This window comes from Xyrauchen texanus, unplaced genomic scaffold, assembly GCF_025860055.1.
Source record: "Xyrauchen texanus isolate HMW12.3.18 unplaced genomic scaffold, RBS_HiC_50CHRs HiC_scaffold_162, whole genome shotgun sequence".
Classification (NCBI taxonomy): Eukaryota; Metazoa; Chordata; class Actinopteri; order Cypriniformes; family Catostomidae; genus Xyrauchen; species Xyrauchen texanus.
Genome location: NW_026266004.1, coordinates 8,105 through 27,516, shown reverse-complemented (window position 1 = coordinate 27,516; position 19,412 = coordinate 8,105). Strand labels below are relative to the sequence as shown.

Sequence of the window (19,412 nt, the reverse complement as noted above, 5' to 3'; positions counted from 1 at the left end):
ACAAAAAAACCCTGCAAACTCACTTAGACTGAGTTCCCGGCTGAATTATGATTGTATAGAAGTTACTAATACTGCAGGAGGAAATCCGGAGACAAAGAAGACTGAAAATGATGTGATTGATCTGATATATCCTCCTGCACTCATTACTGCTGTATACCCATCAATGCCCGTGTCTAAATTAACGCCGTCAGTGGGGTTCAATGGCCGTGTCTAAATTAATGCCGTCAGTGGGGTTCAATGCCCGTGTCTAAATTAACGCCATCAGTGGGGTTCAATGCCCGTGTCTAAATTAATGCCGTCAGTGTAGTTTAATGCCCGTGTCTAAATTAACGGCATCAATGGGGCTCAATGCCCGTGTCTAAATTAACCCCATCAGTGGGGTTCAATGCCCGTGTCTAAATTAATGCCGTCAGTGAGTTTCAATGCCCGTGTCTAAATTAACGCCATCAGTGGGGTTCAATGCCCGTGTCTAAATTAATGCCGTCAGTGAGATTCAATGCCCGTGTCTAAATTAACGCCATCAGTGGGGTTCAATGCCCGTGTCTAAATTAATGCCGTCAGTGGGGTTCAATGCCCGTGTCTAAATTAACGCCATAAGTGGGGTTCAATGCTCGTGTCTAAATTAATGCCATCAGTGGGGTTCAATGCCCGTGTCTAAATTAACGCCATAAGTGGGGTTCAATGCCCGTGTCTAAATTAATGCCGTCAGTGGGGTTCAATGTCCATTTCTAAATTAACGCCATCAATGGGGTTCAATGCCCGTGTCTAAATCAATGCCATCAGTGGGGTTCAATGCCCGTGTCTAAATTAATGCCGTCAGTGGGGTTCAATGCCCGTTTCTAAATTAACGCCATAAGTGGGGTTCAATGCCAGTGTCTAAATTAATGCCATCAATGGGGTTCAATGCCCGTGTCTAAATCAATGCCATCAATGGGGTTCAATGCCCGTGTCTAAATTAACACCATCAGTGGGGTTCAATGCCCGTGTCTAAATTAACGCCGTCAGTGGGGTTCAATGCCCGTGTCTAAATTAATGCCATCAATGGAGTTCAATGCCCGTGTCTAAATTAATGCTGTCAATGGGGTTCAATGCCCGTGTCTAAATTAATGCCATCAATGGGGTTCAATGCCCGTGTCTAAATTAACGCCGTCAATGGGGTTCAATGCCCTTGTCTAAATTAATGCCGTCAATGGGGTTCAATGCCCGTGTCTAAATTAATGCCATCAGTGGGGTTCAATGCCCGTGTCTAAATTAATGCCATCAATGGGGTTCAATGCCCGTGTCTAAATTAACTGCCGTCAATGGGGTTCAATGCCCGTGTCTAAATTACGCCGTCAATGGGGTTCAATGCCCGTGTCTAAATTAGCGGCATCAATGGGGTTCAATGCCTGTGTACAGAATAATACAGATAAGACAAGTGTGCCACACAAGCCCTCAAAAGTGAAGCCAAAACGTCTCGATCGCCCCGGTGACTGGTGCTACTATAGGTCATAAACGCTGCCGCCTCATGTTATTCAACGGGACGTGAGACCAACTAAACAATTAAATTACACTTCACATATCTTTTTTCCAAAGATAGAAACTACAGTAAATGACAGAAACTATCACGTTGATGTCATTTCAAGTGTTGTTTTACATTTTACATTTATGCATTTGGCAGGCGCTTTAATCCAAAGTGACTTACAGTGCACTTATTACAGGGACAATCCCCGGAGCAACCTGGAGTTAAGTGTCTTACTCAAGGACACAATGGTGGTGATTGTGGGGATCAAACCAGCGACCATCTGATTAACAGCCCTGTGCTTTAGCCACTATGCCACCACCACTTTCAAAATAAGTTTGTTTTTAGTTATTTGATGCTATAAAAATGGTGCTGTGACATCATGATTGACAGCTGTGATTGACAGGTTCTCTGGCCAAGTAGTCACTGAAGCACCAACTGACTTTTTTCGGGATCTTGGGAGGACTGAGGAGATTGGAGCTTTAAATTTAATATCTAAATTTCTATAATTAATTATTTCACACCGTCATAAGTCAAAAGGAGTGTGCTTGCGATTGATTCAGCGAGAGGGAGGCGGGGCCTTGATTTCGTGGCTTTACTTCCTGCTCACTACTCGCAGGACTGGTCCCGAAATCGCAACTCGCATGACTCAAGTCCCAAGATGTCAGCGCCATATCGGGACACTGGCGACTTCAGTTCTCACCAATGGAGAAGAGCGAAAGGCGTCGGCCATCTTTTGTAGATGTTCCATTGGCTGTGTCGGTTCTCTGGTGATCCTCCTGAAAAAGAAAATATCTGTTTACTGATACCAAATTATTACGGATTGAGGACTGAGCGGTATCAAGACCAGTGGCAAGGACCTCACCGCACTAGAAACATGAATAAGAAGGTTTGAAAGGGGTTTAAGGAAGTGGGTGAATGCTCTTAGCTTTACTAAAATAACTTATCACAGTATTAAATACCAAGTATTCTGTCATTTCTGAATTTCAGATTGGGTACAAAGTTAAAAAGGAAAAAGTGGCACGAAGAACAGTTGCCTTCCTGGCAAACATATTGTCACATGGTAAAAACAAACATTTCAGCAAATGTTGGAACCATGTACCAAACTATGTGGAATTAACACAACCCCTGAGGGATATGATGACTGCTACCCTTTCATAGACAACAGAAGCTGACGGGCAACATTGCCATGAGCGACACACCTCAGTACATAAGATTATTATTATCATCATAGTAAACACCTTGCATGGAGTGCTGACATACCTAAACTCAGCAGCCTTCACATTTTCAACAGTAAGACAACTAAAGATCGCTGAAATGTTGAAACACCTACACCGCCACAGGGCTAAACATGTCAACAGGAATTAACTCTGAAGGACAAGAGCCACATGACTGTGAATTCAGGGTAGCAAAATATGTGAAGATAACAATGGAACTACACACAGAAGCCCTGGAGAAACCAGACTGTACAGTCCTATTGTTAGGGAATCATGGGAATGTGGCCTATCTATATATCTACACGACTCTGCCTATGGAGCAGTACATGTTGATGGGCCACAGTGGATGAGGAGAGGATTCATGAGCACATAAAGACCCCTGTGAAGCACGCTGAACACTTAAATCACTACTCAGAGCCGTACTCAAGCCAAAAGAGCTGAGAAACGCAGAGGGACCCCAGGAACAAAATAACAGTTTCTCAACTTTTGAGGGAACCTGGTCCTCATTTCCACGTATGTGGGCGTCATGTTATGAGCAGCTGACGGCGATAAATGAATGGATTATTTAAAGCGGCACATCAAGCGAAACTAGAGACGCTTGTCTTTACAACCAAACTGGTTTCAATCAGAAAACTTAAAGAGGTTTCTTCCCAGAGGCACTTCGTGTTGGTCGGCGCCTGTAGAAGCGCTAGTATTCAGCGGTTTGAATTCATTTCAAGTATGTGTTTCAGTGAAGACAAAATACAACATGCACACATGTGGACGCTGAGTCACACGAGATGTTAAAAACACAATCATTAGGCATAAATGGGGACATTTATTTGAAAATAATACCACTGTGGTGGACAGACAGATTTAGGCTGTTCATTAGTTTTAGGTGCCAGATGAATATTTGTAATATTTTGGGGATATATACAGAACTGTCTGAAGATGGTTATTTATATCTTCAGCTTTAGTGTGTTAATGGGAAATATAAGCGTTAGACTTACAAACATGACTTTTACAAATATATAAGATTAGAATAGAAGAACAGGGAGCCCTGCAACAGATGGCACTGCCCCCACAGTGCCCCCACAGTGCCCGCACACTGCCCACTGAACATGGGGTCAGTGAGATTATATAAAGAGACAGAAGAACTGTTTAATATTAAGATTGCATTATTGAACAGACGTTATTTAATATAGACTGATTCTTGAGATAAGGGACGAGTCACGCTTACTAACGTCATCTTAATGTTAAAATGAATTCATAAATATGTCATGAAAAACTGTCAAAGTTGAGTCGGACTTGGTGTCACTCTGTCAGATGTTATTATAATGCTGAATAAATCAGACAATGTCATCTATAACTAATCTATAATCTATATATAATCTATAACGCCTTTACGCGTCCTGCTCATGGATGCAGCAGTAGGACTCAGTGGTGCTGGTAAGATTTGTGTTTTATATTGAAACAATGTTTCAGTTTCCGCCGTTCCCATTAATGATCATTGCTGTTAAGAATACTGATGTGTTGACACACAAAAGTAATTTCAGACCCTTACCCAAAGCTTCCTGTTGAAATGAGTTGCAACACTCTGAACAAACACACAAGTTGCTTTTTTCTTTATCATAAGACGATAACATGTTTTATTACTGTGTTTCCTGTCTGACTTCAATGAGTTGAGCAACAGCTTCAAGTTCACAGAAAAATTCTGATCAACCAGAAAAACCTCCTGAAACTCAGAGCAGCTGAATCTCCATCTCACGGATTCTCTTAAAATTACACATTCATCATAAAACATATACATTTGACCTCTGATCAGGTATGGTCGCTCCTGGCAACACCAGTTCAATCTCATTAAATCTGCAGCAATATACCTGATGAGTCACTCCTGAAGAAATGTGTGAAATTCATCTGCAAACATTGAGTTTCAGGATCTTATGACATTTTGTGCTCCTTTACATGCGTCAATGAGGTATTACAGGTGAGGGGTGGGGTCTCGCACAGGTGTGTGTGCATCACTCACACACTCATCTGTCCGTCAGGTGTGCTAGTTTAATAATGGCTCTCTTGGAGGTTCTTCGATGGATTTTCAAACTGTTGTTGGTGTTGATCATCTCTCAGTGTGTGTGTGTGATCTTCAACACAACCGACACACACAGCAGCCGGTGAGAACACGATGCCTTCACATATCATTAATTATATAGTGTGTAATAACTGATCGAACGATCACACTCATGCACACCTTTCCTTTCAAACTGCATCATTTAATATCACGTAACAAAATTCCTAAATCTTAAAATTGTGTTATAGTATGATATATAATAATATCATTAAGGTGTAAAGTGTTGTTCTGTGGAGTTCAAGACGTGTTGTCATTTATGTTGTATGTGTTTGTAAAGTGCTTCCAGTGTGTGTGAGGTCTGATGAGTTCACACAGAGTGTTTCTGAAGTGCGGAGGCCCTCTTGTGCTTCTAAGGATTCTTCTTCTTAGTCTTTTGGATGGTTTGAAACGTGTATGCTCTGGAATTTGAAATACTCCTCCTACCAAATGTGTGTGACATCATGCCGAGACATTGACAATGCTAAATTATGAACTGATTTTTCATATATCGAGCAGCGTTGCCATGGCGACGCAATAAAGTCAAAAAATGGGGAAAAGGAAGTGCCTTATATTTTCTGCGTGCATTGCGTGATTTACATAAAAATTGAGCCAAATATTTGGCTAGTCGGGTGGATTACATTGATGTGGCTATTGTGGGTCGCGATCGATTGCGCCACCAACTGGCTTTTAACAGATTTTGAATTATCGCTCTTATGTTAACCTGAATTGCTTCAGATTTTATTACAGTAATGTTTACATTTCTGAAGGCGTTCTTGATATCTTAAGAAGTGTTGCTATGGCAACGCATTAAATCATTATTATTCTTTATGCATATTCACATGTTTTTGAGCTACTTGGCATGCTTGAATTTTCATGATATTTTGCACTGCGTCAGAGTGATCGACCATTAGGCCTGGGCAAAAGTGAACACATGGACGTGGCTGGGAAGCTCTGCGGCTTTTGACAAAAGTGGTTGGATCAGTTTCTTCTACGGTCACCAGACTTGCTACAGATATTGTTCTCATCAAGCGGACAACTTTCAAAATTACAGTCACTAGCTCCGCCCAACATGAAGTCAGCCATTTTGATTGAATGTGCATTATTTTTAAATTGAAGGCCCTGAACTTTTGAATACTCCTCCTAGGGGAATCATGTGAAACGTAGGCAGCATCATGCCAAGACATTAACTGTGAACAGATGTTTGATATATAGAATGGTGTTGCCATGGCAATGCAATACATTAAGGGCAAAAATGTGAAACAGGAAGTTCCTTAAATCTTCTGTGTGCATTAAATGATTTTGATGAAAATTCAGCTGTATGTTTGGTAATGGTATCAGAACACTTCAGTGGCTCCAAAAGTATTTGTTCACTTTTAAAAATGAAACATTAAGATTTGTTCTTTTGTTCAGAACTAACTTCAGTTTTAGGAGTGATTTGCTCAATGACTTTGAATCTGATGTGTTGGTGATTTTATGTACATGAGTCAGTTTCCCTGAATGTTTCTGAGTGACATGTTTAACAGCTGGTTGGACATGCTCCAAGATCAACATTCATATCAAACTATTATTACGCTCGATTACAAGTATGTTTATGATGATGAGTGGTTTGGAAGGGATGTTGATCCGGGAGCCTTCTTGCAAAAAATCATGAAGCATCGTCATCAGAACCCATGAAACACATTAATAACACTAAAACATTCTTCTTCTTCCAGAGATGCGATGCCAAGCGCTGTTTAGCCAGCTGCACTGTGCCAATCTCAGGCATAAGTTCTTCCTCATCAAACCGAGCAAGAGGTGCGTGAAGAACAAGCGTTCTTGATCTCAGATTATAAAGTGCTTCATTAAATCTCTGTGTTTCTGTCTGCAGTATAAACATCGAGAGATTCAAGCAGGATCTCTCGGATCTCATGAGCTGCCCGTACAAATCAAACACAACCGAACAGGAACTAAACCGGTGAGGACTCTTCAAACACGTCTCTGATGTATGAAATAAGATCTATCAGGTGCTGAGCTGCCACTAGATGAGCAGTGAAGTGTTCACACAATAAATCGGTGAATGTAGATGATGGTAATTGTTGTATAGTGATGAAAGTGATAAAGATGTTTACAGAGCTGAATTATGATGTCAAATGAATCTTGGTAAAGTGTGTGTCTGTGTGTTTATCCAGAATGAGACTGAAGATGTGTTGTACGCCACAGGATCATTATACCTGACCAAACGCTAACACAGCTGTCAATCAAAAGATCCCATATGAAACAAACTCAAAGCGCACACACACAGTGGATGCGGCGCTTCAAACCATGTTGCCTGAGGTTTGTGGCTTGATTTTAATATTTAATGATCCCTGTTTGAGGTAGATACATGACTAATGACTTGATTTGTGTGTGTGTGTGTGTGTCGGCAGGACTTCCCCTGGAGTGGGCGTGGCTTGGGTCGCTGTGCTGTGGTGGGCAGTGGAGGGATTCTGAAGAACAGCAGCTGTGGGCAGATGATTGACAACGCAGACTTTGTCATACGGTAAACAAACCGACCGATCAATGGGTCTCAAGTCTGCTAAATGCTAATAAATGTATTCAACTAACCTCATGATTGTGCATAGTTAAGATAACAAGATAATAAAACGTTCCAAAGGGAGGACAAATCAGCTCCCTTATCTTTTGTTGTTGATGGTCATGTATTTAATCAAACTCTGCAGTATTTAAACTCTAAGTGTTCTTTTAAATGAGGGAATGAACTACAATCCCATGAAGCATTACGAATGACTTAATCGAATTAAAAGCGATGGGAAAATATAAAAGTTATTATAGACAATATATTTCTAAATATTCACATATATATATATCTAAATATTTAAGTAGTTTAAGAGTGTCGGGAGAGCGACTCCATTGTGTCATTATGGGAGTGGGCGGAGCTGCAGAGCTCTTTCTCTGATTGGTCAATCTCACATAAGGATTATGGGTAGTGTAGTTCTGCAACAGAAATTCTGCTGTAAAACACCATTTTTTATTTATTTTTCTCCCCAATTTGGGAGCGCCCAATTCCCAATGCGCTCAAAGTCCACGTGGTGGCGTAGTGACTCTCCTCAATCCGGGTGGCGGAGGACCGAATCTCAATTGCCTGAAACCGTCAATCCGGCATCTTATCATGTGACTTGTTGAGCTGTTACCGTGGAGGCGTGGCGTGTGGAGGCTTCACGCTATTCTCCACAGCATCCGCGCACAACTCACCACACGCCCCACCGAGAACCACATTATAGTGACCACGAGGAGGTTACCCCATGTGACTCTACCCTCCCTAGCAACCGGGCCAATTTGGTTGCTAAGGAGACCCGACGAGTCACTCAGTCAATACTCGCTGAGATATCCAGATGCCCGAACATGATCATTTTCAAATTAAGTTGAAATAACATGGATGGTGGTTCCAACAGAAGCATATGTTAACTACCTCAGAGCTTGTGGTAACTGTGTGTCAACAGTTAAACATTTGTCAATTTTATTTTTGCCTAGAGGCGGTGAACTCTCTTATCTGCTGCAGGGCATGACAACATTTGTCTTTTCAAGCAGCTATCTGCTGTTGCTATGCAATAGTAATAAATACTATTCACTGAAAGAAAGACAGAATCTTAAAGAGCTTGTTCTTCTTAAATGTCCAACTATATGGCCCATTAAAATACATACGTTTGTGTTAAAACAGGCGCTAGAACTTCGTGATTTTGAAGTGAGTGAAGGGTAAATACCTAAGTAAGCGTCAAAGTGGTTAAGCGTAATGACCGGACGCATTGATGCAGAAGTCCTGTTTCAACAATTGCTTTCAATTATATTTTGTGGAGAACATATCGGACAGATTTCAATCAGAGTTTTAACAACATTGATATAGTTATTAGAATTAAAAAAAAAATATATATATATATATATATATATATTTTCTCCATTTTCTCCCCAATTAGCCTCAATCCGGTGGTGGAGAACAAGTCTCAGTAAGCCACGCTTCTGAGACCGTCAATCCAGCATCTGATCCGTGACTCGCTGAGCACGTTACCATGGAGACTTCGCAGCATGTGGAGACTCATGCTACTCTCCACGATCCACATATTTCAGCATTTAATCTACAATATTCCTAAAGAGTTATGAGCTAATGTCTTCTGAATGCAGTTAAATCCCATATTCTCATTATAAATGTAGATCCTCTCTGTCTCTGTTTCAGGTTTAATTTGGCTTCTGTTAATGACAGCGATGTTGGACTGAAGACAGATCTGATCACCATTAACCCCAGTCAGATCCGCACAGAGTCAGTGAACACAAACACATACATACACGTAAATCACCTCGAATAAAGGAAGAAATGTGTTCAGTTTGATCCTACACACCGCACAGACCGTACAAGCTAACCTCTCATTATTTTACGCCAATGCTAATCATTCCTCAGAATTACACAAGTCACAATTATCGGCAGGAATTTGTACTTGGGTCTTTTAAAATACTTAAAGAACATTGAAGTACGTTACTTGGGTTGCACATACAGTATTTCTAAAATAATGTTATTTCAAATAGATTTAAGGCATGAGTTATGTTCACATGTGCGTTTCTATGACAACTGAAAGTCATGTGCCCCCAAAAAGTCACTGAAGCGGTATTATCAGAGGACTCCTGGGCATTGCACTGGCACGTGCCGGCAGGTTATGCAGAAAAGGACGGGGACAACCCCTACCCACTATTGGAATGTAACCCACTAAAAGCAGAGTGGAGCCAGGAGATTTTCAAAGGGGTGGCCAGGCAGGTCAAGCGATCAGTCTGTGGTGGGTGGCACAGAAATGTTCGGGCAGCATTCTTATATCGTCGGACTGTGGGGGTTGGGCAATGGGGTGGCCATGCTTCGCTCCATGGTGGCCACGGCAACCCCTGGCCACTCCCTAGCGCCGCCACTGCTCAAAAGCCTGCTGTATCATATGTATTTGATATACTGTATATTCGGCAAATACTCATTTTAAAATATCAGTAACAATATAGTCATTATTGTCAGCAAACAACGAAAAGACCAGTGCATGCAATACAAAATAGAGGTAGACGATAATCGGTTATACCGATTAATCTGTGCCGATAGTTGCTTTTTGGAACTATCGGTTATCGGCAAAAATAAGCCGATAGTTGCCGATAGTTTTTATTTGTTCTTCTCTGGACTATTCTGATTAGATAATCAAGTGTTTTTATATAGCGAGGACATGAGGAGCTCGGAGTAGAGCGCTGCTCCTTTGCGTCGAAAAGGAGTCAGTTGAGGTGGTTTGGGCATCTGGTAAGGATGCCCCTGGAGTGCCACCCTAGGGAGGTGTTTCAGGCACATCCAGCTGAGAGGAGGCCTCGGGGAAGACCCAGGATTAGGTGGAGAGATTACATCTCTACACTGGCCTGGGAATGCCTCGGGGTCCCCAGTCAGAGCTGGTTAATGTGTCTCGGGATAGGGAATTTGGGGCCCCTGCTGGAGCGGCTGCCCCGTGACCCGACTTAGGATAAGCGGTTGAAGATTGATGGATGGATGCACAGAACAGCACAACATTATAAAAAGCGCCCTGTCGGCACAAACATCGTGTCTCCAACTTCATATCTTTTGAATAATAATAAAACATATTCCTCAATAAACCTTAGCTGGTGATATATACATACACTAAGCCTTCATCTGCTGGATATATAGGCTTTAAATTCTACTTAATTTGGCAAATACTTCATTATGAAGCATTGTAATGGAGCCAAGTCTCTGTCATTTCAAAATAAGAGTCCCTTGTGTGTTTTGTTTATAGTTTAAAGTCCTACACTACGTACAAAACCTTGCTGCCTTCATGTTTGTGCCCATTATAGTAAGAAAAGACTAAGACAATCTTCTAACATTCAGTAAATCAATTTGAAAAAACTGTTGGCCCATTAATCGGTTGTCAGCCTTTTCCATTAGCTTAGCTATCGATTAGAGCCTCTAAAAGCGGGCATTTTTTAGTATTTTCCAGAAATGCCTGGAAACGTCCACTAGTTAGCAGCAGATATCTAGTACACTGGATACAATGGGATTTTCTGTAAAATGTTGATAATCTTGATGATGATGTGTGTGTGTGTGTAGTTACAGTAAACTGCAGAAGAATCCTGGTCCATTTGTTGAGCGTGTCAGTATTTATGGCAACGCCACCCTCATTCTTCCCGCCTTCGCCTACACGTTCAACACTCAACTGTCAATTAACTCTCTCAAAGTCCTTCGGCCAATCAGACCTCAGCAACCAGTCGTGTTCTTCAGCCCTGACTACCTGCGGACACTGGACCATTTCTGGAAGGGGCGTGGCCTGAAGGAGGTCCGCCTCTCCACAGGGTTTATGTTGATTAGCGTGGCGTTAGAGCTGTCGCGAACAGGTGCGGCGTTACTGATTCTGGCCATTCGACAGCGACTTGCAGCAGCGCGCGGTTCCGTATCATTACTACGACCAGAGAGTCCCGAGCGCGCGCATGCATGCCATGCCAGAGGAGTTCCAGCGCCTGCTGCAGCTGCACAGCCAGGGGGCTAACACTGCACCTGCAGCCCTGCGCTTAAGAGACGCACGCAACTTATTCTGCACTCAATGTGTTTGTTTCTGTTTGTTTGTTTGTTTATTTATTAGGTGAAGGTTTGGTTGGACAAAGACAAAATCAACAGCACATTTATAAGAAGTTGGTTGTGTAAATGGACTGTACGCAATGAATTAGAATAATAAATTATGTTCATAAGACCTTTAAAGGAACAATTTTAAACTTCAAGATCTTATTACTCTGAGTGAATGTGAAATTATTGTTCAGTCCAAGGAATTACAATCTTTTGATTGAAACTGTTATTAATGATTGTGTTATTATATGTTGTTTTATATGATGTTGATGATTTATGTATTTATATATGTGGTATACTATAGATTGTTGCTGCCTTTCTTGGCCAGGTCTCTCTCGTAAAAGAGATTCAAACCTCAATGGGACTAATCTGATTGAATAAAAGGGTTACGTTTAAAAATTCCCCAATCTGGAGGCCTGGGTATCTCAGTGAGTATTGATGCTGACTATCACACCTGGAGTCGTGAGTTTGAATCCAGGGCGTGCTGAGTGACTCCAACCAGGTCTCCTTAGCAACCAAATTGGCCCGGTTGCTAGGGAGGGTAGAGTCACATGGGGTAACCTCCTCGTGGTCGCTATAATGTGGTTCTCGCTCTCGGTGGGACGTGTGGTGAGTTGTGCGTGGATGCCGTGGAGAATAGCGTGAAGCCTCCACACTCGCTATGACTCCACGGTAACACGCTCAACAAGCCACGTGATAAGATTGGCGGTCTCAGATGCGGAGGCAACTGAGATTCATCCTCCGCCACACTCCGCAAGTCACTACACCACCATGAGGACTTAGAGCACATTGGGAGTTGGGCGTTCCAGATTGGGGAGTAAATGGGAGAAAATAAAAAATACATTCCCCAACCCTAACCATGTCTAGATGTGTCACCGCATTTTGGAGTTGGCCCAAAGTAGTAATATCACCCTGTAGCTCAAGACTGGTTTCCCACTGGGCTGAGTCTGGTCAGTACCTGGATGGGAGACCTCCTGGGAAAACTAAGGTTGCAACTGGAAATGTAAGTGCAGTTCTAGCGGGAAGACTAGCAGCTGTACATCATCGCACCATTAGCTGGGTCATTTCCAGCCAATCACATGTAAGCCATTGCTTAATAAGTCTGCTCACAATCTGTCACATTGCTGTTTCAGTGTGCTAACATGGCAACCTCCTCCACCCCACCACCACCTGTTGAGTCCGTCCTGCACAGGGATAGGCTCCTCGCCCCTGCCTCCTATCTCCGGCAGGATATGACATTTCTGAGTACAAATTCTTCAGACCGCCAGACGGGGCTTAAGCCAAAGAGAAACATTACATTTATGTTTTATATTCATCAAATAAATGTCATCTTAAATTTCACTTAAGTCTGCGAGTCTTCCTGATAGAAATGGTATTAGGGAGTCCAGCAGGGGGTGCTTACCCTGCAGACTGTGAGGGTCCTAATGCCCCAGTATACTGACGGGAACACTATACTGTAAAAAGGCACTGTCCTTCGGATGAGATGTTAAACCGAGGTCCTGACTCTCTGTGGTCATTAAAAATCCCCCCATTGGCCCTTATCAATCATGGCTTCCTAATAATCCCCATCCACTAATTGGCTGTATCACTCCCCTCTCTGTTCTCTACCAATAGCTGTGTGTGGTGAGTGTACTGGTGCACTGTGGCTGCTGTCAATCATCCAGGTGGATGCTGCACACTGATGGTGGTTGAGGAGAGTCCCGTTCACTGTGTAAAGCGCTTTGAGTGTAGTGTCTGAAAAGGTGATTTATAAATGTAACGTTCATTCATTAATTCAAGAAAATGATCCTAAAATTGAAGTATTATGAGAGCAAATCTGCCAAAACTTAATTCCAAAGATATCTCACGGTCCAGGTGGTTTTCCACTGATAATAGGGCGGGGTTACGCTACAGGTGTGCATAGCTTTTACCTGTCCATCACAGCACATGCTCCAACACACAAATTCATCCATCTCTCTCATCTCTCAGATAGCCTTAGTGATTCTCCGATGGATCTACAAACTGTTGGTGGTGTTGATCATCTGTTGATTTGCCAAATCCAAATTTCTCCAAAGTATAAAAAGTTATTTCCACTCCACCCTGTCAAATGCCTTTTTGTCATCTAATCTTGTTCAGGGCTATTTTGGTATTTGGGACAGAGGGAGTGTAGATTATATTAAATAAAACTCTGGTTGTGTATGATTGGATAACAAATATCTATTACAAATTAAACCTGTTTGATCTGGATCTTTAGATATAATCGAAGGGCGAATGGATTCGAAATGCAAAATGAATTTATATAAATATAATACATTTAATAAACTTACTGGACGGTAAGATGAGATCTTATCACACTTGAGATAGTGCGCGCACACTGAGCCATGATGACTACTCGTAGAATAAAGTCGCTGTTAGCCAACCACAAAAATCTTACCAGGATAGATCGGGGTCTGCTTCCCGGGGCGGGGAACCCTAACCCATACACTATCGTCTGCGACGCAGCTTTAACAATGGCAATACATGTCATTTAATGTGTAAATGTCGACGCTGAATTACCCCACATAACAGGACTGTACACACAGAAAACATAAATGGAACATATTTGTAAACATTAACATACAAATATACTGTAAATTCTCAGAAATGCACTAATAAATGTACTGTAAACTCTTAAGTGCATCAGAATTTGATTGTTGAACTACTGTGCGTATAATAAAGTTTTTCCCACAAGTCTCATTGCATGAAAATATACCTCAAGGCAATTAGTATGAATATAGCCTAATATATACTGAGGTACACAACTATCAAATTAAGTTCACAAATTACATAATAAACAGTCAAATTAATAATCACAAACATCATACCTTTAACAGAGTAGTGAGGCAATATTAGCATACAGACATCGGAAGGCCTACTCTCTCATTCCTGCATTGAAGGATACACGTGAAAATGAAGCGCTTTAACACGGTTAAAAGAGCCACTTTCAAGGAAAATAAACGAATCACACTGATACACAATATGACATAAACCCTTAACAGCGTTTTAACATCATAAATATAGTGATTACATTACAAGAAAACAGTAAATGCAACACAAATATGAGAGAGAAAAATTACCCCTGCTTCTCCGTCCTCATACACTATGCGTCTGCGCGCAAACGCTTAAAGGAGACGCGATATAATTTCTTCTTCTTCTTCTTCTTCTTTGGGGTTTTACGGCAGCCGGCATCCAATAAGTTGCATTGCTGCCATCTATGTTATTAGCACCTAAGTGCACTATATCCTATTATACAATCCAGTATCTTTAAGAAATTTAAAAAGACACTGCTTTCCCCTTGTGCTTGACCCTACTTCTAAAATATTTTTTAGAGATACTTCTTCCAAGCCAATTACTCGCATTTCTCTGAGCAGATCTTGTCTTTGGTGGTCATATTTTCTACAAAAAAACAAAACATGACTCACTGTCTCAGGTTCTTGACATGAACACAAGCCACTCTGGTGTTTTCCTAAAATAAATAAAGTGCTGTTCAGAAACGTGTGCCCAATCCTCATTCTAGAAATAATAACCTCTTCCTTACGTCTAACCTCTCCTCCTTTACAAACCTTAACTGAATCAGTTACCCTACTAGAAATAGAGAATAGGTGCCTACCTTTATTTTCTTGCTCCCAGAACTGTTGCCATTTCAAAATTGTTCCCTGCCACACAATACTTTTACCCTCCGCTTTGGACAGATTTAAGTTTATATCTATTGTTTCCTTTTGAGCAGCTTCCTTGGCCAACTTATCAACCTTTTCATTTGTTGCAATACCTACATGAGCTGGGACCCATACAAATGATATTTCTACTTCTCTCCTTTTCACATCTCTAATTGCCAGAAGAATATCATATACAAGGTCTTGTCGACTCTTTGAGGTCCCTTTCCCCATACTATTAATAGCTGACACAGAGTCACTACATAGCAACACTTTATGGTTCTGAATCTGCTCAGTCCATTGCACTGCCATCAGGATTGCATATAATTCCACTGAAAACACACTTAGGAAATTTGAGGTTCTCTTACAAACTTGGGTATTCCACTTCTGAACAACAAAAGCTGCTCCTGTAGCACCTGTTTCCTGATCTTTTGAACCATCAGTAAAGATTAATATGTGCTCCTGATATCTCTCTATTATATGACAGTGAAATTCATGCACCAAATCTGATTCAGGATTCTCTGACTTAATCCTAAGTATCTCTAAATCAATCTTTGGAACCTCCAATTGCCATACAGGAACTGATGGCCACAGTACTCCTGGACAAAAGTTCTTATCATGTATAGACATTTCCTGGGCCAATGCCTCCCCTGTCCATCCAAAACTTTGAGGACTTGCCATCTCTCTCTCCCAGCTTACCTGAATTGTTGCTTTAACTGGGTGATCACACTTTTGACCCATCAAGTTAACCCAATAGTTAGCCTGAAGCTGCTGTCTTCTCAAGCGATATAATTTCCTTCGGTGTCCCACTAATTAAGGCCCCACATACAACTCCCGATCCGAACTATTGAAAATAATGAATTGAACACAAGTTTTGCTGAAGTTAACAGTTTAAACAACATTTCTCCTTGCACATAAAAAATATATAAAATTAAACTCAAATGTCTAAATCGACCGGCTACACATGCACCTCCGCAGTACACTCAAAACAGTCCTGAAGAGCAGAGATGCTCCTGCTGGCCAGGTTTTCACCTGCTTCTGAGGCGGTTTTGTGCATCTGAAGAACGTTCTGCATGCTGGAATTAGCATAACAGAGATGTGGTCTGAGTAGCTGAAGTGGGGGCGGGGCTCCGCCCGGTACGCACCTGGGATGTTTGTATAAACAAGATCAAGCATGTTTGCGCCTCTTGTTGCAACTTCCACATACTGATGGAATTTAGGGAGCACTGTCTTGAGATTCACCTGGTTGAAATCTTCGGCGACAATAAACAGTCCGTCAGGGTGAGCGTTCTGCAGTTTGCACATAGCCCCATACAGTAAACTCCGGTTATGCAAACAGTGGTGAATTCCCGTGGTAATTTAAAAGGTCTGCATCTAACAGTCACAAGCTCCAACAGCGATGAGCAGTAACTAGAGACTAACATAGAGTTATTGCACAATTCTGTGTTGATGTAAACACACAAGTGCGAGTCTTACCGCACAGAGCTGCATTTCTTTTAACACGAAACGAGGTGAGCCCGTCTAGCTGAATGCCTCTGTCCAGAACTCGGTCGCTGAGCCACGTCTCCGTGAAAACAAAGACGCAGCAGTCTCTAAGCTCATGCTGCGTATCCTGCTGGAGTCGGATGTAGTCCAGTTTATTGTCCAGGGAGCAAATATTTGAGAGCAGAATAGACGGGAAAGCCGGCCGGCTAGGGTTTGTTTTTAGCCAAGCATGGACCCCCACCCTCTTGCCGCATTTTTGCTTCCTCGCACACCGCTTACGACATCCCCTCCCCCGGGCACCGGCATCAGGCGATGCCGAGGACTGGAGGCCTGGTCTCCGCAGCAAGCCGAGTACGCGTATCAACTCCTGCAGATCATCATGCAGCTTGGTTGGTCAGTTCTGGATGTGAGTTTTTTTAATTTGTATTATTACCTATGTCTTGCTGCTGTTTTTGGTATTGTTTGTATTGTTGTACACTGGAAGCTCCTGTCACCAAGACAAATTCCTTGTATGTGTAAGCATACTTGGCAATAAAGCTGATTCTGATTCTGAGTTCTGGACCCTGACAGCTGAAATTGAAAAGCAAATACAGGCAACAGTGATGAGATGCTTTCGCGTTCTCCTCGCCATCTCTTACATGGACCACATCACAAACGAAGAAGTGAGGAAAAGGCGAAAGTTGAGGTGGTTTGGACACGTCATACGTTCCAATGGTCTTGCGAAGACAATCCTGCAGGGGACTGTGCCATTAGGAAGAAGAAGAGGTGGCCAAAGGAAGAGATGGGAGGGCAACATCAATGAATGGACGGGTTTGAAACAATGCGACGCAATGAGAAAGGCCGAGGACAGAGAGGCGTGGAGAGTGATAATAGCTGCAAGATCATGTGGTGCCCCAACGGTCTAAAGACTAAGGGACTGATGACGATGAAAGAATCATCTATTTAGCCAAGTGTACACCTAATTTAACCTTCATCTTACAATTAGACTGCTTTAGTCAGGTCTGCTGGAACCAGAAACATCTATCATGATCTATAACTGTATTAAATCTACACTAATTCTCCATTTTCTCCATTAATCAACATCTTATGGAGATTTGTGTTCCTTCAGTCACCTTCAGCTGCTCACTGGGGTTATTAATACAATTATTATTTCATTACTTATACACAATTCACAATCATATTTAATCCAACTACACAATGATCACTCTGAGACATTATAGATATGACAGTTTCATTAATAATAAATGTTTATGCATGATTTCCTGTAAAGCTGCAGGAAATGTGCAGTAAGCAAAACATACAATTTATGAGCATTGAGAACATAGACAGAGAATACACACATGCTCCACAGGAAACAAATCAGCATAAATAAAGTCATATACATGAGCTGTTAACTGTGGGTCATCATCATATTTCTATCAGTTCAGGTTAGAGAAATGGGATAACAATAAGTGACACTTCAATTAAGGCTCTCATTAATTAGTGGTGATCTGGATGAGTTAACGAGGCATCCAGGTGATGCAAATATTTCTCTGTTGGGCTATAAAAGTCCTGGTTTGACTGAAACTTCAGTATAGCTGGATTGGTTTTCATAGTAGTTCATCTTGTGGTCAAACATGAGTGCTGTTAAAATTGCCATTGTTCTGGCTCTTTGTCATCAGTTGCTGTGGAATGGTGAGTTTATTTTTGTGTCTGAAGCAGTACCAGATCTCATTGTGTTCTACTAAACATGTGAAGAGCTGTTCTGCATTTAAATCACAAATGTGTACAAGACATTGGAGTCTTGACTTCCAAGAGGAAGTGTATTGCAGATGAGCAAACCATGTAAACCCAAACCTCTCCAGATGTAAACATGCACATCAAATGGACATCTGGGTGATTTAATGTGTGCTATCAGGGAGTAATATTGAAACTGATTCTGTTATGCCACATTTGTGTTTACAAGCTTCTGTGTTTTCAGCTCTTGGTTCTTCAGTTGAACATGGTTCTTCTATTGACTCATCCTGGAGTGCTGTTAGGCGAGTTGTCCGAGAAGATAAAGGTGTGTATTTGTTCCTTCCATCTGATGTGCTGGGTTTAATTTTCCCCTACAGTCAGTAACTCCCAGGATAAAGATTACACTGCACTTTGTATTTTAATAAGTCCTGGTTTGAAGACATCTCATTGTGATTTTTAAATTAAGGTCCTGATTCCTCTGCCAATGAGACCTGGACCCATGGCAATGCAACCTTGGTCCATGATGCTGCTGAGGGCAACGCTACCCTGAACCAGTATGCTTCTGAAAACAATGCCACCTTGGTCCATGATGCTCCTGAGGGCAACGCTACCCTGACCCAGTATGCTTCTGAAAGCAATGCCACCTTGGTCCATGATGCTGCTGAGGGCAACGCTACCCTGAACCAGTATGCTTCTGAAAGCAATGCCACCTTGGTTGATGCTCCTGAAGGCAGAGCTTGGTGGGCCTGGTAATGTTGACTTAACCCAGACCAATTCTACAGCATCTGTCAGTGGTGGTTTGAGGCAGGACTTTCCTTGTAGGATCTGATTCTATTGACCAGCTCTTCAGCCATGAGTGTTCAGTATAACTCTTTGGACAGGATGCTTAAGAGCCCTCTTCTGGTGCATCTTTACCCAGTGTTGTCAGTAGTATGAGGCAGGACACATTCTGCAACTGATCTGTAGATTCTTGATGCGTATAATAAACCATGGTTTGCTCAAAGCTTGTGTTCCTCTTGCTTCTGGTAAATTAAACTTGTGGCACAGGTGTTTGTGGTGGGTGTTCAACTTGCACTTTCATTCAACTTTATCATCTGTCCCTTTAAAACTGCCACGCCCCCCC

The 19,412-nt window shown here is 42.0% G+C and overlaps 1 pseudogene; it reads left to right on the top strand.

The window, feature by feature from the left end:
• The first annotated feature begins 4,761 nt into the window (after nt 1–4,761).
• On the top strand, nt 4,762–19,042 carry LOC127641777 (alpha-N-acetylneuraminide alpha-2,8-sialyltransferase-like; annotated as a pseudogene).
• Nucleotides 19,043–19,412: the final 370 nt, after the last annotated feature.